Genomic DNA, 23,378 nt, shown 5'->3' on the forward strand with positions numbered 1-23,378 from the left:
AAGAAAAAATAAGAAGTACTTTATTGATACCAATTGGGGAAATGTTTACGCTGCAGCAGCAAAAGACAAGGCATTGTACATTAGACAGTTAAAAGACTAGAATTAAACAATCGAAAATGTAAACATCTTAAATAGAAATAACATAGCATTACAAAAAGTAGAAAATATACATGGATAGTGTGAACAGCTATCTTACCTGTTAACATACATGTTAGGCTAACGTTGCCTTGGTTACAGAGCCTGTTGCTGTTGTTTATTGCTTTTAATTCTTTAAAACAAATATTATCTTCTTAAACTTGTATGAGTCAAGAACATCACATCCTTATTGATATATTTAGAGGGAGGGAAGGAAGGAAGGTTTCAAAAATTCTGATTAGAATCATTTCTACCATTTCTTTAATTCATGGTGTTTTCACTAATCCCCTGGTAATTGAGGACATAAGTCATCTAAATGACTAATGTAATCTTTATGACTTTCAGAAAGGACAGGAGACCGACAGGTGCCTATCAATGATTGTCAACTGACAGCAAAGTGAGTCAAAGCACAAGCAGCAACAGCATGATGATGTTAAATGTGTTGTTTTAGGAACATCCATGTAAATAAATGGAATTCAATAAACATTGAATAGCATGCGTGCAGTTTGTCTGTGCCTTTTCCTCTGTGTTGTCCTGGCATATAGTCTCCCTCATAGTTTGCTGTGCTGCTGGGGGATGCGCCAATCACTCATAGAAAGGAGTACACATGTACGGCTTCCCCACTGACACAGAGAGGAGGAAAGAATGGCTGGCTCAAGTCAGCAGGAGCCTTTTAACTATCACAAAAGACAACAAAATATGTGAGGTAATCATATTTTTCACAAAACGAAGACCACACCATTGGGAAGCTTAATGTCTTTTTAATCAAAAATAAGGAACAGGGAGAGGCTTGCAAAACTCTGGGAGTTGAGACTCAGGCTCAGGGTGAGGGTCTCATTGCAGGTCTTCAGGCTCCATTGAATCCCCCTGGGGTTCTTGTGCTGAGAGAGGGAGACAAAGACAGGAGAAAGGGTTAGATACATCTAGCAACCTATAGGATGGGAAATTGCTGACCTATTTGAAACTTACCTTGTGTTTTCACTCTCACTTAAGTCCCTCTCCCTTTGCCATCAATCCAAAATCAGCTGAGCTGCAACATAATACAGAGAGGTAATAATCAACAGAATCACAAGGACATAATATGACTGCTAAAAACACTCACCCATAAATTACGTTTTTGTTTACTTGTCTCAAATATCCACTCTAAATCCATATCAATAGCAATGTATCACAAAAATAGCTCTCTTCCTTATTAGTGTGTAATGTTAACTATATTATGCTAGCTTGAACTCCAAAATGGATATCCTCATTTCACCACCTCCACCCACTACAATCACACGCCCCAATGTTATATTTAACTCCCTCCAACCCGGATAAAAGCACGTTAAGAAGCTCTTTCTCTCTAATTCTACAACGTTGGATGGAATAAACATTAAGAGAACGGATTAATAGGCTGTTCATGGTTAACGTGTGTTGCTAACTTTATCCGGTCCTAGCCTAATCTGTTTAGTTGTCCGGTTGAAAATTAACGCAAGCTCTATGCCCATTGTAGAACAGGAAACAGAAGTTGGTCCAGGTTCTGGTCAAACCAAAATTGTGATAGAGAGAGAAACATGTTTGTCATTCTGCCAACTCTAATGCTTACACAGGGTTCCTGAAGGTTTCGCCAACTCAAATTTAAGACTTTTTAAGACCGCTTTGAATAGAATTTAAGACCTATTTCACAGCAATAAAGTATGAAGGAAAATTGCTATGAAAGAAGAAATACGTCCCATAATTACTTAGAAAGTAAATGTATTCATGTTCAACATAAGAACAATGACTGAACATAACAGCATAACAGTACACAAAACTGTGTCCTCACACACATCTAGAGTATGTGTGTGTGTTAGGCGCTGTGCAATTAATCGTATTTTAATCGCAATTACGATTTTGGCCTGCCACAATTACGAAAACAACATAATCGAAAAAAACGATTATTTTGCTTTGCGAGGTTGTGACAGTGCACTACAACATATTTGATCTAATTAATTTTAGTCTAATTTATTTATCATATTTATATATGTTTAGTAGCTTGTGGAAGTGCGCTCCAAAATATTTGTTGATCTTGTTTATTGGTATTTATTATTTTGATATTATTTATTTAAATGTATCATTTATTTTTGTATTGGTTTTTCCGTTTAGTTATACGTTCAGGGTAATCAACAGTTAAAAATATACTGTTCAAATTATTATTTGTTTTAAAGTTCAATAAATGGATCAAAGTCAATGAATAATCGTATTTAATAATCATGATATTAATTATTGACCAACATAATCGTGATTATTGCCATAATCGAGCAGCCCTAGTGTGTGTGTGTGAGAGAGAGAGCGAGAGATAGAGAGAGAGAAACTATATTCAGAGCTCTGCTGCCTTGGCTACACTATTTCATCGTTGCTGTTGTATGATTGGTGTTTAACTACGGTATTTAGCGTCTACAGCACCTCCGCTTTTAGAGTTGACGTTGTAGACCCAAACGTCGCCCGGAGGTTCCCCCGGTGTTGTTGCGGGAGCTGCTGCAGTGGCTCACGCTCCACTAGCTAATGCTACATTAGCAAAACAGACACAAATTTTATTTGCAAAAGGTGCAGCGGGCTTCAAACATGTTCCCCTCCACTGGTTTCAACCAAGCACTAAATTAGATGTTTTCCAACCAAATACGGTTGAACTGACACTTCCCCATATTAATTTGTAAGTAGATTCGAAGATACATGAGTTTCTGACTGCCGCTGGCTGAAGCTTGGTTGCTAGGTTATTAGCTGGGTGTTCTCCAATAAGGGGCCGGGGGAAACAAAGTTAGTGATTACTGGTTCCATGTTGATTTAATTCAATACAAATTGTTGGAGGGAACTGCAAGGCTATTACCGTACTGGTTACTTTGCAGCCCGGACATTTCCCCCAAAACACATTTAGACGCGATCTCAACACAGAAGTACCTTTCAAATCCGATCATTTTTAAGACCTTCTAAATCATATTTAAGACCTTTCTTATTCTTTTGGTCATATTTAAGACCTTTTTAAGGCCTTAAATTCATATTTTCAAATTTAAGACTTTTTAAGACCCCGCGGGAACCCTGTTACAGCAAGTAATCAATACCTCAGAAGGGATCATGACGTACATGTAGGCTATGGTTTGTTAGCTGTTTGCTTAAACTACCCCTATAGCTATGTTGCCGGCTAGCAAACTCAGGCATTGCACAATAACGTGATATCAGAAAACTAGAAATGTATAACTCACCTGACACTGTGGCGTGCTATTCTCTTCATTCGAGTCTGTCATGTCCTGTAATGTCAACGACGGATGTGTAATAAGAACGTCAACAGCCTGATATGGCAACCGAAAATCCCTCTCTCATCTCAGATAGAAGATATGATTGGAGACGACCAGCCAATCAGAATTGACCTTCTCGAGTTCTCCGATTGGTTGGTTTTGTGGCACATTTGTAACGCTGAGACAACTTGAGCGAGCACAGGCGAAGCTGAGCGCGCACAGGGTGGAGAGGTCGAGCGAGCGGGGGAGAGAGAGCGCGTGCAGCGGTCTGCTTGCGCAGGGAGCAGGAGTTTTATGAAAGAAAATATATTTCTCTGTGCTCAAAAATGTTCAAGTGTGCGCTCAATCGCATTTTCTAGGCTCAACATGTTTCATTGCGTGCTCAGGATAGAGGCACAAATATAACGCCATAAAGAACCCGTATGTGCAGTCATAGAGCATGCGCCCCTTAAGCCCCGCCCCCCGAGATCCCACTACTAGAATGAATGGAGAGAGAAAATAAATCTAGATTTGGCTTTTAGTGCATTTTACAACTTTAAGGGCCTAATGATTATAATAAGGGCTATAAAATAGTTCATACTGGGTATTTTATTTAGTTTTTAAAAAATTATCTGATTTACAGACGTCTCTTTCCCCATGTTAGTCAATCGGAAAAAGTATTTCTGGGCCCAGTGGCGTCCCGAACTGATACGGAAATTGTAGTACCGTCGTTTGGTCACTACGCATTTTTTCCTCAGAGTCCGGGGAACTTCCTGGGGGCTTGGAATGTCATCTCCTATATGTTATTGTTATGTCCATGTTTGTATCTTTAGCCTGTACAAAATTTAAATTTAAATTAAAAAAAAAACTTTATTAAAAGTCAGGGATCCTGATAGTGTTTAGGCCAGCAGAGAAGGCATTGCTGGCCCTGACGGCCCACCACTGGTAGAGATCATGGTTTCGTTCGAGATAACTACTTGGTTAAGGTTAGAGAAACACTGTGGTTTGGGTTAAACATCTACAGTATAACAGTACTACACTATTCCACCTTTACATCTGATGGACTACAGTTATTATTTAAAAAACTGCTAGAGGTTTGTTTAGCCATTCTGACAATAAAAAAACTAAATATTTTCCCTCACTCAAGGGCTTTCCATAATTGTAAAGCCTTTGGGAGCAACTTCCCATTCACATGCAGGGCAACTCCAAAATGTCATTAAACACTTCCACTTTGAGTTGACGCCATATGGCTTTATTGTTTATTCAGATCACAATTAGCTGCTACTTTCCCTAAATGTATTTACAATGCATTAAAATTAAAGTGGTACTAGAGTTGATCCAGCTGACACTTCTACATTGGTTGAAATATAGAAGGATGCCCAAGCAATTTCTCACTGAGGACACCAAAGAGACAAAATATATCTTCAGCACTTCAGACAGGCTTTTCACACATTGCAAAGGGCTTCAATATTTCTAGCAAGGGCAGCAACATGTCAAACTCTTTGCCTGGAGCCCAGGTGGGCTCTTGTGTTTTGCAGGATGCCCCACGCCAGCAGACAGCTTAAGGCTGCCGTCAGACTCTTTATGTCATTGTGATGCCTCTCCTGCCCAAGGCCATGGAAGCAAATGCTGGTGTTTGCTTTTAGCACTTTAAAGTCCTTCGGATCCCTCCTAAAAGTGAAGAGCTGGAAGCGCAAAGTGTTGACCTGTGCTGGTCCCAGGGTATACATTCAAAAGCAACCTCCTGCCTTCACTGTGCAACCTCGTGACAGGCCCACATTGTTCTAGACAGAAAAAAGAACTTGATCTCCTGTGACATTGTAGCTTTCGTTGTGACTCAGACACTGTACTGTCCACATGACCTCTTCTACAAAAAGGCTGTGATCCCAACTTTTCCATTACCAACTTCACAAAGACACGAGTCACATCCACGGCTCCTCATCTGACCTTTCTGTCCTTGTGCCTGAACACCAGGGACAAAGAGTTCTGGGCACCGGCTCAGGGATAACCACTAGAAACTCTGAATTCCTCCATAGCAGAAAATACAACACCAATAGCAATTTTTACGACAAAATAAGAGAAATATGACTCAGAAACCGTGACATCTTTAAAAACAAAAATAATGTATGTACATTATGTCAATGAACACTTACGTAGGCAACAAAATTCAAAGACACCTCCTAAGATTCCATCGTATAAATGATAACTTGACACTTATCAAGCCTTTTGAAACGTTCAGGCCTTTGTGAAGTTTATTCCATACAAATTAATTAATGAACACACCTAATCTGTCGTTAATTACCTCGTAAGTCTTGTTCCATCTTTTTTGTGCTCCCTTTTCCCAATGACATTGAACCTGATTCCTCCTGAGTTCCTATTCAAGGTGAAATCTAAGCAGCAAACGTGTTTCTTCTACTTTTAAACGAATGGAGGGGAAGATTTATGCACTTCTATTTTCAAAGCAGATTTCTCAGGTGCGTAGGTTCAAAGACTAGTAAAATAAATAAATAGTAAATAAAATTAAGAAACCATAATAGAGGTGATCTAGTAAAACAGAACATAATTTACTCAGTAAAGAAAGAAAAGCACTAGGGATGGGAATTTGAAAGCAAATGTATATTCGAATATTCAACCCCCAAATGTAAATATCCTATAAAAAAATGTGGGAACAAAAAAAATATTCATTCATATTCGAATACCTGAATAATTTCGAATATTTGAATATTTGATTAATCGTTCCCATCCCTAAAAAGCACACAGGGTCTTCCCAAGATTCAAACTCATTTGGAGCGAAAAACATATACCGTAATCGCTCATTTGGCGGTCGCTAGAGGGCTGTCTCTTACAATTTCTTTAAACTTCAGCATCAAACAGACCATAACTTCGCAAGCCAACCTATAGTGTGTATAAAGTTACTGTAGTGGCCAATTGTCCAAAAAAGGAATGTTCAAAGGCCACTTAGTCTAGGGCGAATTTGAGTATTGACTCTCGTATGTTCAGGAAATCCAAATACCTTGCTCGTTCCATTCAAGTGCTTTATTCTTGCTTTATTTGTTCAATGGATCAGCTGGCGGCCCAATGCCGACGTGCAACCTTTGCAAGGTATTTAAACATATAAACAAACAAATCCCAGTCGTACGGATGTGTGCGGTCAAAAACTTTTTCCAACTTCCTCTCTAGACTTCCTGCTGTGTCATGCTGGCAGCGTCATTTATACCTGAACACGCTACAACAATCTGCTTTCTATAAATAATAACAAAACATAAAACTAGAGCTTTCCATAAGCAAGATAAAATGTTACAAAAACAGTATAATAATAATTCATAGTTATTCAGCTCATTTAAGTTAAATTAAAGAATATTCAATTGGCTCACCAAACCATAATTCATTACCATAAAATAATGTCCCTAAATGGCTCTTACAGTTACCCTCTTTTAAAAAAATGGCTTTTGGGATCAATTCTTTATTGATTTGACCAACATGAGAATAGAACACAAATGTCATCCCCCCAAGCCTTTCTCAATACCTGACTTCCAACATCCCCAGTCCGATCACTGGGTAATAACATTAGATTTGTCAGTGCAAAGTAAACAACGGGCAGACTTAATTAGGCCATACGGCGCTCTTTAAATAATTCAAATGATAAAAGAAAGTCCAATGGATACAAGTCCATACAAATGATTGGAAATGGAGGAACCCTAATATAATCAACTTTTTATACACAGCGCTGCACACACAGTGAAATGTAGACTCTGCACTTAACCCATCCTTGTATAGAGAGAATTGGGAAGCTATTATACTGTATGTGCAGCCCCCAGGGAGCAGTGTTGGGGCCCAGTGCCTTTCTCGGGGGCACTTGGGCAGTTCCCAGGAAGCGTATGGCACCTCACCAGGTACCAGTCCACATGCCATACTTAGTCTGTTTGGGGGCTTGTCTCCTTGGCTTATTAGTACCATATTGCTTTTTATTTGTCATTATAAACTTATTATTAATGATTATTCTTCACAACCATAATCTACAACTACCAAGAGCTATTCACTCAAGCTCATAATTACTGCTCAGATTTAGATTTATTTTCCCAGGGGGATTTTTGTTTTCACAGCTGGGACACAACAGATACACATTACCGGAGATAGCAAAACAGCCACACATAGCAACACAGACACACATGGCAACAAAAAATATGAATACAAATATGGCAACATTCAGGGTTATTGAATAGTGTGAGTGCTAGGCCTGTGTTGGTTCTGAGGTAATTCAATCTTAGACTGGTTATTGATGTTCTTTTACATGAAATACTACCTTATAGGAACTATAGAGGTCTCGCTCATAACTAACTAATTCAGCTGTGACGTGTTTTATCTTTGTAGCTAATATAAAATACAGAACCACTATTGACATTGTGGTTATTGTGTTTCGTAAGAACAGATCATTCATTAAGTGTTGTTAGCACAAATGTCTATCCTTGTGTTTATATTGAACAAATCATATTAAGATTGCGATTCATTAACAGCTTTCTTACTTAATTTTAATAAGCATTAGTTATAAGGCCATTGAGGAAAAAAACTCATGGCCTAGTAGTTGTAGAATATGGTCATGCAAACAAGGCATTACTAGTTATTCATGATTAATAAAGCCCCAGTTAATACATTAATATTTCAACCTCTAACACATCAGCTTGATTCAACATTTCAAAGAGCTGAAACGTGTTAGTTAACCACATTGTCTTTACTTAAAGCAATTTATTGAAATTATAATAAAAATACAAAAGCCCTAATTGCTACTGATGGTGCAATAAAACACTCAAATCAATAAAGGGATGGTTCTTGGAGGGAATCCAACACTCAACCACATCACTTGGCTGAAGTTGCTTAGAAAGAACACATTATGAGCAGAAAGCAGTCTCAAGAGAGAGCTAAGGTCAGTTCCTATAAACAGTGCACTGGCTTAGTGAGCTATCCAATGGACTGGAAGGCTTTTTTAAATACACAGGTTATTAATACACATGGTTTAATTATTATCATACAAAGCCTTGTATATATTGAGGCTGCCCCGATGCTTAAAATTCCCACACTTACGGCCCATCTACACTACAGGTATCAACAAATCTTGAAGCTGGGCGTGTCTGAAGCTTGGCGATTTTTTGCGAGCAACGCGACCAACAAGCAATCACATGAATCTCCTGCCCCCGACATACAAAGCAATAGCAATGTTAAAACGAAGTAAACTGGATATAAACTCTCCAAACAGGCGAAAAACCTACCAGTTTCACCCACTGTCTCTGCCACCTCCCTCCATGCCTGGTTCCTCCGGTTTGTATCCCGGTAAATAGTTCTGGTCGTAAAGAACCGGGTGATTTGCTACCGTAATATCTCGTTTGGAATATGAGGAAATGAACTGTGGTCTGGCTCTCCCAGCTTGCACGCGGTTTGATTGGCTGCGCTTGCACTGGCGGGATTTGCATAAACGGGATTTGATTGGCTGATGCCAAGCATCGAGCCTCAAAAGTTGAACATTGTTCAACTTTTGATGCCGATAGATGCTTGTGATGCTTGCAAAGCCATGCCATGCTCCCCACAATGCAGTTCGGCGAAGATTACAAATCTTCTACGTCACCCCATTCAAGTGAATGGGCGAAGCGTTGAAAGCATTTTTCGATGCCTGTAGTGTAGACGGGCCGTAACCCTTAAAACACACACTGGAACGCATGCACTCACTTCTCAGCCATTAGAGGAAATCTTCACAAAGATTTAACACTTGGCATGAATACGAGGTCTTATATATTGTCTGTGGGGAACTGTATAACATACAGCGTGAAAACTATTAGCATTTAAGGTGGCAAACATACGGATCTTCGCCGACAAATGTGGTGGAAACAGATGAGCTCGCTGCATGTTAATGGGAGCTCAACGAAGGATAAATAATTAAAGACAGCATTACATAATGAATGAAGTTCCTTCAAAAGAGCATTGTTGAAGGAAGATAGGAGGCAAGATGGGTCCATCGAGAGTTTGACAGTACAGTATACGGGCCTTATGGGATTGATATGGCAAATTGTGCCCAGAACCTTGTATCGCAGGCAGGAGATCACAGGAAAAAGACTCTCGCATGAAGGAGGGACTGGCAGCAGGAAGGAGGCACAAGAGGGAGAGGAGAGCATAGTGTGGAGAGGGGGAGGAAAGAAGGGATCGGAGCCCTGACTCTGGGGTGTTTGGCTGAGATCTTTCTGCCCGGCGGCCGGTTAGTTTTTCATTTGAGTTTCTCACCTTGATTACCACTCGAGGAAATCAGCAGAGGATGTGTGTAGGGCCTTGGGGAAAGAGACCCTGAGAGACCAGGCGGCGTGCCCGAAATGGTAAGCATGGGTGTTCAAAATGCTCCTGGTAAAATAATAAAAAGATTTTGGATGTTGAAAGTATCCTCCATTACAACAATTTTATCTCCTGTATTTTGTAGAGGCGGAAAGTAACAAAAAGCTGCAATGAAATATAGAGTTATATATATATACATGGTTTAATATATATATATATATATATATATATATATATATATATATATATATATATATATATATATATACTTACTAATGCTGTCAAAATTATCGCGTTAACGGCGGTAATTAATTTTTTGAATTAATTGGGTTAAAAATATTTAACGCATTTAACGCATGTGCAGAATGGCCTGCCCCATACATCCCACCAGTGGCAGCGCCAGGGTATGGCTGGGGTAGTCTACATCCATACCATAAAATGGCTTACCATGAAAAATCGCGCCGAGAATTGCACATACAGCAGCCACTTGTCTGGAAATACCGAAGACCAGAAACGGTTTTGAAAACTTTTGTCACGTAGTGATCGTCTTCACAATAGAACATCTTTGATAATGTCTTCTGGACATCAGAATCAAAATAACGGCGTGGTGTTGTTACAGGAAGTCCCGACGGAGAATACTTTTGCTGTGGCCTGTCTACACTACAAGCATCAAAAAATCTTGAAGCTGGACGTGTCTGAAGCTTGGCGATTTTTTGCGACCAACGCGACCAACAACCAATCACATGAATCTCCCGCCCCCGACATACAAAGCAATAGCAATGTTAAAACGAAGTAAACTGGATATAAACTCTCCAAACAGGCGAAAAACCTACCAGTTTCACTGTCTCTGCCACCTCCCTCCATGCCTGGTTCGTCCGGTTTGTATCCCGGTAAATAGTTCTGGTCGTAAAGAACCGGGTGATTTGCTACCGTAATATCTCGTTTGGAATATGAGGAAATGAACTGCGGTCTGGCTCTCCCAGCTTGCACGCGGTTTGATTGGCTGCGCTTGGCGGGATTTGCATAAACGGGATTTGATTGGCTGATGCCAAGCATCGAGCCTCAAAAGTTGAACATTGTTCAACTTTTGATGCCGATAGAAGCTCGTGATGCTTGCAAAGCCATGCCATGCTCCCCACAATGCAGTTCGGCGAAGATTAAAAAATCTTCTACGTCACCCCATTCATGTGAATGGGCGAAGCGTTGAAAGCATTTTTCGATGCCTGTAGTGTAGACGGGCCAGAAAGGATCCGTCTAGTGTACAACTCTCGCGAGAGTTTGCAAGTCACGTGGCTGAATGTTTACGTTTGGCAGGCAGCCTTTAAGTTACGATCGTTAACATCAGTGAGCCACAGCAAATGATCGTGAGAAGCTAAACTATCTATTAATTATGTCAATGACAGGGAGTGTGATTGTTGAAATAGGACGTTAGTGGTCTTGCTGTTCAAAGAAGAATGACAACACTGTAGATCACAAACACTACGGTTTATTTTTTATTCACAGGCAAGTCAACGTTGTCGCAGTAAAAGTCTCAATATAGCTCCTGGTGCAATACAATGTTCCCTTTCAGTGTTTTACTATTATGTCTGATGTTTCTCTATCAATATTGCTGCTGCATTAATGTGTATGTTGCATCATGTTACTGCTGTAGGTGTGTTTCCGAGCCACTCCAACGAGAGTTACAACGAGAACGTGACGTCATATTTACACAAGACGGATCCTTTCTAGCCATAACATGGGTACATGGTACATGGGTGCACATAACTGGTATGCAGCAGCGCCGTATCTATACGGCGCTGGTACGCAGGTACGCATGCGCGGCAACAATCTGAAATGCGAACCGTCACTTGTGTCACAAAGCACATTTGCGTATCGACGCATCGACGTAGCCTACTCCCCGCCCCTTGATAGAAATCAACACGTAATGAAATAAGACCCCACGGTTTGATGATTGATAGGTGTGTGGGCTGTCTTTCATTTTGACACACAGAACAATGTTATAATAAACATACATACATTATATCCGCCTTCTTTCATTTATCTTTCCATTCCCACAACAATGTATAAAGAAATGGCATATTTTGGACATAGTTCGAATGGTGATTAATCATGATTCATTCATTTTTAAGCTGTGATTAATCTGTTTAAAAATTGTAATCGTTTGACAGCCCTAATACTTACTAAGATTTGTATAGATACTTTTAATATAAATGTCTCTTTATACTTTTATTTCACAACATTTCTGAAGGATAGGGATTTCGAGGTCCGTGTACGTTTTATTAGTTTGATTTTTCGTTTAAACCAAAAGCCAAAAAACGAAAATACCAGCCTTTTTCCGTTTTTTATTTAAAACGAAAAAACGGAAAACCAAAGCCGTTTTCCCGTTTGTGTTGTCGGAATCAAAAGACGGATAACGAGAAAACGTAATAAAAAAGTCTGTACGTTTTGTTAGTTTGATTTTTCGTTTGAACCAAAAAAACGAAAATACCAGCCTTTTTTCGTTTTAAATCAAAAACGAAAAAACGGGAAACTAAAGCCATTTTCTGAATAAAAAAACGGATAACAACAAGACCTAATTAAAAAAACGGTCCGGTTTTGGTTTTTGATAACAACTTCATTCAATTTTCCGTTTTGTTTTGAAGAATGAAGAAAAGCAGTCCGGTGGACCGGAAGCAAGAACATATTTCAAAATAAAAGACACGAGGATGTAATGGCAATGCTGTAAAAGACCCAGAAGTCTAACGACCCTTGGCCCCCCTGCTTCCGGCACCCATGCTGAAGAGGATATGTTTATTTCTGCATTCACATGCAGATATGCGTTTATAGAGATTAATACAAGTATGCAAGCTCTGTGCATAACTTTATTTCGCTGACTTCCGGTTTGTACTGTGTCGGCAAATCCAGTGTCCAGCTTGTTGCTGTGTGACAACCATTGAACAAAGTCATGTTCGTTGCAAACCTGCCAGATTTACCTGTGACAAATGTCAGCGATGTGAACAGAACTGTCACCCTACTTTCACCTGCACCCAGCAGCAAGCGGGAGAACAATATATCATACAGTCGACCCCTAAAACAGTTCACTCAGTAATGGAACAGTTGTTCAGCATTATTTTGTCCAACTAGTCTACATTATGAATGTGATGTTTGTCTAAACTGCTAAGAAGCTGACAGCTGAGTTAGAACAGAAAGACATGCAGGCCATAATCACTAGACGCTCAAAATAGTGTGTGTAAGGCTTACATGAACTGAATTGAAACACTGTCCAATAGTTTATTAATAAACAAGACATTCAAGTCAAAGTTTTAGGCATTTTCATTTGTAGCACGCTGTAAATATGGACTATGAATGAACACATGCAATGTGGAAACACACAAATAGGTTTATTCTCAATACTCATAACAGTATCAGACACAATGACTTTACTGAGAGTGAAGATGACATGAACATAGTTACTGTATGGTACTGAATACAAAATACAGTATATTGCATTTGCCTCTTCCTCTAACTCTCTCTCCAAGATTGGCCTCCATTGTTGTGCACAACAAAGTGTTCAAGCTCAGGTTTCTAAGTGATCTAATTTTAACATGTGCATTCTGGGTGCAGGGGCTTGATAATTGAGTGTGGTATTTCAGTGGCAGTGTTTTGCAAACAACACACAGGCTGTTGGTTTTGAATAACATATCTAATGTAGGCTAAATAAGAGGGAGTAGTTATTTGCAAAAAGTGTATTTTGGAATATCAAACTTAGTGTAAAGCAGACAATGTGCTTATGATTTAGCATATCTGTTCAATAGATGAAAGGCAACTTGAGTTTAATAATTGTGCCAAAAGTACCAGTTTGTGTCTTGGTAATTGCACAAAGCTGTAATAGGCCACAAATAATCACATTTTTCTAAAAACACAGCAGCAAAACCTATTTTATCCACCCAAAAATGAAGGCCCACTTGAAATAAAATCGCTATTTTTAGCATTAAATAATGTACACTTAAACTGATATAGCTTTTTTGGGTGGATACAATAAATGTTGCTTTTGCCCACGTCCTCAGCAGTACATGGCTCTGCTGTGCCGGGGCTCCTGTATGTTTCTCCACACGACTACTGTAGGTAGTACACTGATTATGGATATATATACCACATACTACCCCACTTCAAAAGACCAGAACTATCCCCTTAAGGGCAGCTGTTGATGTTCACAACAACAACAAAAAACGCATGCAGATGGTTGTAGTCTGTAGCCAGACAGTGGTCTGGCCGTGGTGGAGCATGGTTGTGGGCAGCGGTGTGACTTCTAGCTGTCATGGTGATGTTCATATGACAAGGGACTGCCAGCTTTACCGAGAGCAGAGTCCACTAGTGGCACCTCACAGGGATACCTATGGCGCAGAAGCAGCAGTGAAGTCCTAGATCCCTGGCACTTTGAGGGCAGACAGATCCAGCAGCTCTCAGCTCTCAAAGACATCAACACATAAGCTATTCTGTGTGCATAGCTTGCTTTCACATAACTACTAATCTCTCACTTTACTTTCTCTGACATTGTTCTCTGCTTTTGATTGCGGACATCCCAGCCATGTTCTCTACCGGGCCCGGTTTTACACACTGTGGGTTTAAGCAATATATAGCAATGATGAGATGATGTGTGTATGAGACATGATGAGTGTGTAGTTTTAGCATTTGAATTACAATGACATTATTCTCAGACTTGCCATAGTTTTTGGTTTGTACCACTGCTGCTCTGCTCTGTACAGCTGAGTACTGGGGACCCACTGGGAGTCATGTGACTGGAGCAGGAGATTAACACACGTCACACCTGCAGCCATGATGCTCCAGCTCAACGGGGGTCGAGTCTTTCAGCCCCACCTGTAAGAAGAGAAACAAAATAAATATGTATTCAGTTTGCTTTGTATTATTTATTTTAGGGTAAGATGTTGGTTTAATAACATTGTGCTATTTTAAGGAGTAAATACAAAGTCATATCTTTGTTCCTAGATGTTTTCTATACTTACAACTTCTTATACAGACTGATATGAATTGATTCACTTTCATACTATGAACGAAGAAAAATAACTCTTTAACAACAGAAAAGGAACAAAACACAACTGTGACCTCTGTGCAGCACACACAGACCAGTCAGTCCATTTCTGGGGAGTAGCTACCCTGTGCTAGTTATATTAAAGTTGATGTTTTACTACTGGCTGTGTCTAACATGTCTAAAATGTTATCCCCAGGAACAAGTTGAACCAGACGGTAACTAAGACAGTAACACTCCATCCTGAACTCACTGTGGGGCCTGTCTTCATGGACCTGTAGCATAACACCCTGACACATACACAATACAAAGTATGTTCATTAAGAATGCACATACTGTCCCTCTGTCTTTCAATGTAGTCAAACTTGTTGAAGAAAAACAATAAGCTGGACACTGGATTTACCGACACAGTACAAACCGGAAGTCAGCGAAATAAAGTTATGCACAGTGCTTGCATACTATATTGATCTCTATAAACGCATATCTGCATGTGAATGCAGAGATAAATGTATCCTCGTCAGACTTCCGAGCAGGGGTGGTTCTAGGGGGGGCAGGGGGGGCCAGTGCCCCCCCTAACACTGACCTCTGACCCCCCTGTGGCCCCCCTAAAAGGAAAAGTGAAAAAAATGAAAAATGTATGATTTATTGAATGACGGAATAGGCGGAACTAACGTTATTCGTCATTCTAGTCGGACCCATTAGAGCGGTGCACTCAGGACCCATTAGAGCGATGCACTCACTTTCACTGTCCGACTCTCATACTGTGTAGTTCTCTTTTTCTTTCTGCCTTTATTGTGCCCCCCTCAGAAAATAACTGGCCCCCCAGTGGCCCCCCCAGTCAAATTGGTCTAGAACCGCCACTGCTTCTGGGTTCCAGGATTTAACTTATACAGCATATCCTCGTGTCTTTTATTTTGAAATATGTTCTTTAGCTTCCGGTCCACCGGACTGCTTTTCTTCATTCTTCAATACAAAACGGAAAATTTAATTAAGTCGTAATCAAAACCAAAATCAGACCGTTTTTTGTATTAGGTCTTCTTGTTTTCCGTTTTTTGATTCACACAACAACAACAACAACAACAACAACAACAACAACAACAACAATGGGAAACGGCTTTGGTTTCCTGTTTTTTCGTTTTTGATTTAAAACGAAAAAAGGCTGGTATTTTCATTTTTTGGTTAAAACGAAAAATCAAACTAACAAAACGTACACTTACCTTTTTTTAATTATGTTTTCTCATTATCCGTCTTTGGGTTCAGACAACAAAAACGGAAAAACGGCTTTGGTTTTCCGTTTTTTCGTTTTAAATCAAAAACGAAAAAAGGCTGGTATTTCCGTTTTTTAACTTTTGGTTTAAACGAAAAATCAAACTGACAAAAAGTACAGACCTTTCAAGTATGGCAATTTTCACCAATGCAATTCTAAAAAAAAAGGAAACCCTCGCCATAACTAATAACTAATTAATAAAATAACTAATAATGCTTCTAAAACTGGTTGCATTAACAGCATTAGTAATAATATTAAATGTGTTATAATAATACACTCTCAGACAGACCATTCAGCTTTCTTACAATTAGCTGATACCACTATTTAAATCAAGGTGGTGCAACATTGAAATTTCTAGGCCTAACTTTTATGTTTCGACACATGGAAACATTAGAATTAATTTGGATTCTTTTAACGGTCTATTTGACACAAGTTAGTCCCCTTTTAGCTATGTTTTGGTCTCCACCAAACATCTGGCTCTTTACGTGTGAAAAGTTCTCAATCTAACTCACTTAATTTGTCTTCGTTCTGTTTGGTGCTTGCCAGGTAATGTACATTAGGTTTATTTCAACTTTTAAACCAGAAACCAATTATCGGCAGAGAATAATTATAAATAATTCATAAAATAGAATAAATAAACCTAAACAATGAGCTGAAAGACTCTAAAACGCTGAAGGCTGATGGAAATTGCAAAATTGCCCAATTTCTCTATGGGTCTATACAGCATGACTCAACTCAGCTTACTCATGTCCATTTACATATTTATAAATGCAGCTTTCAATAAAAAATATGAATATCTATTTTACTAATAGTTTTCCATAAAAACTTGATGACCCTGTACAGTAAATAGAGGAACCGCTTCAGGGATATAAGCAGGTAGGGGTTGTGTGCAGTTGGAGGAATATAAGCCTCCGACAGACCTGACAGTGTGGCAATGGGGATGAATAATTCTCCTGGTATAATCACAATAGAAAATGGGATATAAAAAGCTTTTTCCATAGCAACCATATATCTCCCACTGTGTAGATTTAGAAGAAATGCCTACAATAAACGGTGGATCCCGTGATTCACATACTGTACAAAAAAATGGCCCCAAAAGGAGAGATAATCTTCTGCATTGAAAAAACAATATATTCAACGATGATGTTGGTTGCTATTTAAGGTGGCAACAATCTGCTGTTAGTGACAGGCTTGTTGTGGCGTGCTTTCCACAAAGCACGCAGGTGGAATATAAAACATGACGGACACGACACACGAGGCGAAGAGATCCACACTGAGAATAATACAGCACAAGAATGCAAATCAGGACCATTGTCTAAGGAGCTTATAGAAAGGCATGGTTCCAGTTTCTCAACTTGTTTTGTTTTTTCACGTTTCATACTTAAAAAAGAAGCTGTACCTACAGATCCTGTATCGTGTGATATCCAATATTCAAATCATGCATCATCTTGATTTCTCTTTATTTTTCAGACTTAATGGACTTGGATTTGTTTTATGTTACTTTTTTAGTGTGCAGTTTTATGCTGATGCTGCAGCTTTGAAGACAGGCCCTCTAAAGAGGAGAAATAAAAGACTGGTTTATGTTTCGACTGCCATCTAAGAATCCCCATATGCTCAATGTTACTCTTTAAAATGTGTTGTTTTTTTGTATCTTAAAATTAAAAGTGCTTTTTTCTTCCTTTGCAGGATGTCTCTGTAGCTGTTAGTTGCGTCTTTGTTGGACTAGCACTTTGAAGAACACACAATTTCACTTCTTATAATAAGGTGCCAAACCCTGTTTGAATGCAATCCCGTGGCAGTCATCCTTGAGCATCACAGCATTTGTTTGTAAAGATTTGATTTCAAATGAAGTCAGAATTGGGTGTTTTATAGTGGAAACATATGGATAAGTTGTCAGGGAGTATATTTGCAGCTCTTTTAGGAGAGACTCCAGGATGAGACATTCCCTTTCAAAAGTAAAATTCCCTCACCATAACAAATTATTGCTTCATTGGTCAGCAGGGCATGGAACCCTAATAAGAGGCAAAGCATCTTCTGAAGTGTCTCAGTGGAGTATTAATGGCTAAACAACTGGTTTTAAAGCAAATATAAGACGTGAATGGGAATCATAGGAATGCTAAGATGCAGCGTTTCTTACCGGAAAAGCAAAACTATAGAAGCCATTTAAAGACCAGGTCACACTGATCCTTCGAAATCTAATTTCCCCTGAAAGGGAATGTCAGAATTTTGCTCCAAAAGCACTTTTTCTATCGAACTGTAATTAACTTCATCCACTTTCTTCCGCTCATTCAGGTGTGGCTTACGCTTACCGTTTCTTTCATTAAACCCCCACACTTTCATTCAGAATGCTATGTATGATTTACTCTGACCCCTGCTCTGTAGCATAACCTTCAGTTGCATACAAGGAACCATTAATCTTCTTATTTCCCCATGCCACTTACACCCTGTGTGGCTGCTTGGGAAGACAATTAATATCCAACAAACACTGTTTTCTTTACACATCTCTACACATCTTTGTATTGACAAGGACTACATGCACTGTTTCCACTCCATAATGTTTTTATAATTTCCTTTTGATACTCCCAGGATCTGAAGCCTTCTGTTCACATTTAAAAAATAATGTCTTGCAGCACCAGTGACCTCGACTTTTTATTTTATTGCCATTACCTTTGGGCATAGCTTCCTAGATTGTTTTAAGGAATAGTAAAGGTGACTTTGTTTTGTTCCCCTTGCATGACTATCATATCAATCACATAGGATTCTTATATAATAGCTATGAATTATTTTTCAATAGTTTTAGGTTGTGTTGCTTCATCATAGTGTCAAAAGACAATATCGTTACCTTGCCATTATAAAGTGAATGTTAATTGAACAATGTATTTCTGCAGAAAATAACCACTATCAACGTTCAACTTGGTTCCTCATTAGCCTCACTTTGACTACGCAATTCCGTCTGCAGGTCGCAATCTCAGAGGAAAATAAAGGCTAAGTTAACGGCACACAAAGGAAGAGGATATGGATTAAGTTGCGCCTATACTTATGCAGTTAATACAATAAAAAAGGGAGGCTTTGCAGGCAAACTCTTTATTGCTCCCACATTGTCAACAACAGTACTAAGAAGAGGCAACTGAAAAAAATAGCATACGTTAGCTATCCCCAGGTAGCGCTAATGGCTGACGGTGAAACAACAAGAGTAATGTTTATAGTGGTAACTTTATCCTCCAAAAGTGCCTTGTTAACAGAGCAGTTTCTAGTAAGAGAGACCAGTATTCTTCCTTTGTTAAAGCACTGAGATCAGGGTTTGTAGTTTGTACAGATTGTTTGCAGTTATTTTCTTGCTTCAGATCATGGCCGTATCCACCATTGAGGTCACCGAGGTCCGGACCTCATTTTTTCGAGGTGTATAAAATAAAAGTCGTGAAATAACTGCACCCACCAGTAATGCACAACTACGTAGCCTCTATTAAAGCAAACAGAAGAAGACGACATGAACTTATCAACAAACCGTTCGGACTTGTACTGGAGCAGCGGAGTTATGAGGTATCTAGAGATCTGAGTCCAGCGGTCTGCTTGTGTTTCTGTTCATCACAGGACATCATAGGACCAGCAGATCCCGCTCTCGTTAGTCAGTGGACGTCCGATAACATGCCCAATAAGTTATATTGCACGTATAGGCTATACTTTGGTTTAAAATCCCATGAATAAAATAGCTAAAGAGCTCAGTTCATTTCATTCATCCAATGTCAGACCTTTTAACGAAAGTTTCAATGCTTTTCTTTCATTATAATTTGAGTAAAAGGTTAAAGAGATAATATTGTATTGTTTTCTTTTTCACTGACACATATATAATGAAAAGACTATCAGTCCAAGCTCAGCTTTGGTAAAGGATAGACAGGACAGGCAGAGAGTAAGAGAGAAAGTGATGGAAGTCAGAGAGGAAGTGCAGCCTTCTGAGCCCAGGGTTGCATTTACATTCTGTTCATGTGCTGTTAAACACAAACAACATAGGCTTGATAACCCCATCTACAGTGGGGCAAAAAAGTATTTAGTCAGCCACCAATTGTGCAAGTTCTCTCACTTAAAAAGATGATAGAGGCCTGTAATGTTCATCCTAGGTATACCTCAACTATGAGAGACAAAATGAGAAAAAAAAAAAATCCAGAAAATCACATTGTCTGATTTTTAAAGAATTTATTTGCAAATTATGGTGGAAAATAAGTATTTGGTCACCTACAAACAAACACGATTTCTGGCTCTCAAAGACCTGTAACTTCTTCTTTAAGAGCCTCCTCTGTCCTCCACTCGTTAACTGTATTAATGGCAACTGTTTGAACTCGTTATCAGTATAAAAGACACCTGTCCACAACCTCAAACAGTCACACTCCAAACTCCACTATGGCGAAGACCAAAGAGCTGTCAAAGGACTCCAGAAACAAAATTGTAGACCTGCACCAGGCTGGGAAGACTGAATCTGCAATAGGTAAGCAGCTTGGTGTGAAGAAATCAACTGTGGGAGCAATTATTAGAAAATGGAAGACATACAAGACCACTGATAATCTCCCTCGATCTGGGGCTCCACGTAAGATCTCACCCCGTGGGGTCAAAATGATCACAAGAACGGTGAGCAAAAATCCCAGAACCACACAGGGGGACCTAGTCAATGACCTGCAGAGAGCTGGGACCAAAGTAACAAAGGGTACCATCAGTAACACACTACGCCGCCAGGGACTCAAATCCTGCAGTGCCAGACGTGTCCCCCTGCTTAAGCCAGTACATGTCCAGGCCCGTCTGAAGTTTGCTAGAGAGCATTTAGATGATCCAGAAGAGGATTGGGAGAATGTCATATGGTCAGATGAAACCAAAATAGAACTTTTTGGTAAAAACTCAACTAGACGTGTTTGGAGGAGAAAGAATGCTGAGTTGCATCCAAAGAACACCATACCTACTGTGAAACATGGGGGTGGAAACATCATGCTTTGGGGCTGTTTTTCTGCAAAGGGACCAGGACGACTGATCCGTGTAAAGGAAAGAATTAATGGGGCCATGTATCGTGAGATTTTGAGTGACAACCTCCTTCCATCAGCAAGGGCATTGAAGATGAAACGTGGCTGGGTCTTTCAGCATGACAATGATCCCAAACACACCACCCGGGCAACGAAGGAGTGGCTTCGTAAGAAGCATTTCAAGGTCCTGGAGTGGCCTAGCCAGTCTCCAGATCTCAACCCCATAGAAAATCTTTGGAGGGAGTTGAAAGTCTGTGTTGCCCAGCGACAGCCCCAAAACATCACTGCTCTAGAGGAGATCTGCATGGATGAATGGGCCAAAATACCAGCAACAGTGTTTGAAAACCTTGTGAAGACTTACAGAAACGTTTGACCTCTGTCATTGCCAACAAAGGGTATATAACAAAGTATTGAGATGAACTTTTGTTATTGACCAAATACTTATTTTTTCACCATAATTTGCAAATAAATTCTTTAAAAATCAGACAATGTGATTTTTTCTCATTTTGTCTCTCATAGTTGAGGTATACCTAGGATGAAAATTACAGGCCTCTCATCTTTTTAAGTGGGAGAACTTGCACAATTGGTGGCTGACTAAATACTTTTTTGCCCCACTGTATCTATCTGCAAAGTGAAATGAGCTAAATTACTGAATTATTTGTACAGTAATACACTGGCAGGAGCGACAAGTGAGGAGGAGCATACAGTTAACAATAAGGGATGAGTAGAGGACAGAGAGAGTAATGAACAGAAAGAGCATGTTAGCCTCTTCTGCATGTCCAGATTATAATGTGGACCATTATTGGTAACAATCAACTGATTCTCATGCATTACACTTTCAAATATCATTTATGCTGCAGCCCACTGACATGGTTTGAAATCAATATATTATCCAATTTGCGGACCCCCACAGGAGGGGCCTGCCCCCGAGCCCCCCTAGCATGTTTTGGACCTCGGTATTTACGAAATCCTGGATACGGGCCTGCTTCGGATAGTAACGTTAGCCAGGCTGCTATTGGTAGTAATGTTGCTAACAATACATCAACACTTCAATCAATCGACAGAGAAGTTTAGCAGCGTCTTTCTTGTATGGTTTGTTTGGAAATCAAAACTGCGTGTCCTGTGTTGTTAGCATCTCTGAAGACAAGGACTGTTGTCTTTGTGAAAGCTGCACTCACAACATTACCACTTGGAAATGCAAAGAGGGGAGTAAAGTTATCTGTTACCACTTTAACAATTTGTCCAATTGTTATTGGATGAACACACACACGTCTACTGATTTAATCCTCAGCAATAACAATAATTTCTAAATACTTAACGTAATAGCCTTGCCTTATTGCTGAGAGTCATATGAGGGGAAATAACTGTTATCAATCTTCTCATTAAGCTCTTGCCAAAATAAGTTTATTTCTAACTTCTCAAGGAGTCCGGTGGTTGGAGGAGCCCTGGAGTGTTTATCCTCGAGGACTGTGAAAAATCTGGCTGGCATGTCTGTGCTGCACTGTGGGGAAATCAAATTATATTGTTGTGCACATCTCTTCCGCTTCATTGGGAGATTTTCAGATATATTTTTTCTCAGTACCTTTCCCATGCTGACGCACATTGACTGCTTCCTGTGACAGCGTGTAGGGTAATCACAACAACAAGGGATGTGATTGGCAATTTAATTCCCAGCCTGAGCGATTACCTGTGTGCTGTCACAGACTGTATAAATATGGAAAGCCTCACAAATTGAGAATCAATAGAACAAATATGAAAGTCTTCCTCTGCCTAAAAGTAGTTTGCAGTGCGTCATCTCTCTCTCAGCACAAAATAGCTGAATGTTGATTCTCCGATAGGATTTCAACAGCAAAACACACAAGTTTGACAAGCATTCTCGCACAGCTGGGATGAAAGCCAGGCATTGACTGAAAATTCAGAAGCAGAAGATGATTTACCGTCATTATGTAGGAATTATTGTGTACAATGTTTATCTTCTGTTACAAGGTTGTTAACATGTGGAAACATTTTGTTGGATGAATTATTGATTAAAAGAACAGAGAAAAATACAACAGGATATATTTGAGATGTTTCATAAGAAAAACATAGGCCACAAAAGGTGCAGTTTAAAGGCTCAGACGTGTAAGAGAAGAGAAACTCCCTGTGGAAGGGAACTTTGGGATTTTAGCCTTTGTAGGCTATTTACATGCACAAAAACCTATATAACACACAACAGGAAAGGGGAAATCCAAAAAGGCAGAATAGGGCCCATTTAACCAGTGTAATTGTATGTTGGCTACAGTATAATAACAGTATATTTGATCTTAAAGATAAACTTAAGGTCATCATATCTGCAATCTCTCCCTTGCGAATCACGAAACGGTGAAAGCAGCGTTGCTTTGAGAAATTAATGCACGGCTTATCTG

At 39.5% G+C, this 23,378-nt stretch overlaps 3 long non-coding RNA genes across 3 annotated transcripts in view; all 3 read right to left on the minus strand.

The window, feature by feature from the left end:
• Positions 1-10,578, minus strand: part of LOC307043366 — a 33,990-nt gene extending 23,412 nt beyond the window's left edge. The window contains exon 1 of the long non-coding RNA XR_013809357.1: positions 10,511-10,578. This is a non-coding gene — a long non-coding RNA (uncharacterized lncRNA). The remainder of the gene's footprint in view (positions 1-10,510) is intronic.
• LOC307042631 lies at positions 881-1,828 on the minus strand. The gene is made up of 2 exons (XR_013809201.1): positions 1,105-1,828; positions 881-1,016 (listed from the first exon to the last, which is right to left on the minus strand). It is a non-coding gene; the product is annotated as an uncharacterized lncRNA (long non-coding RNA).
• A 2,355-nt stretch (positions 10,579-12,933) lies between the features above and the next one.
• LOC307045222 overlaps positions 12,934-23,378 on the minus strand; it is a 30,187-nt gene continuing 19,742 nt past the window's right edge. Inside the window, exons 2-3 of the long non-coding RNA XR_013809825.1 lie at positions 14,381-14,534; positions 12,934-14,273 (exon numbers count right to left, since the gene is read on the minus strand). This is a non-coding gene — a long non-coding RNA (uncharacterized lncRNA). The remainder of the gene's footprint in view (positions 14,274-14,380; positions 14,535-23,378) is intronic.

Source organism: Notothenia rossii (genome assembly GCF_949606895.1).
Source record: "Notothenia rossii genome assembly, chromosome: 6".
In the NCBI taxonomy this organism is placed as follows: Eukaryota; Metazoa; Chordata; class Actinopteri; order Perciformes; family Nototheniidae; genus Notothenia; species Notothenia rossii.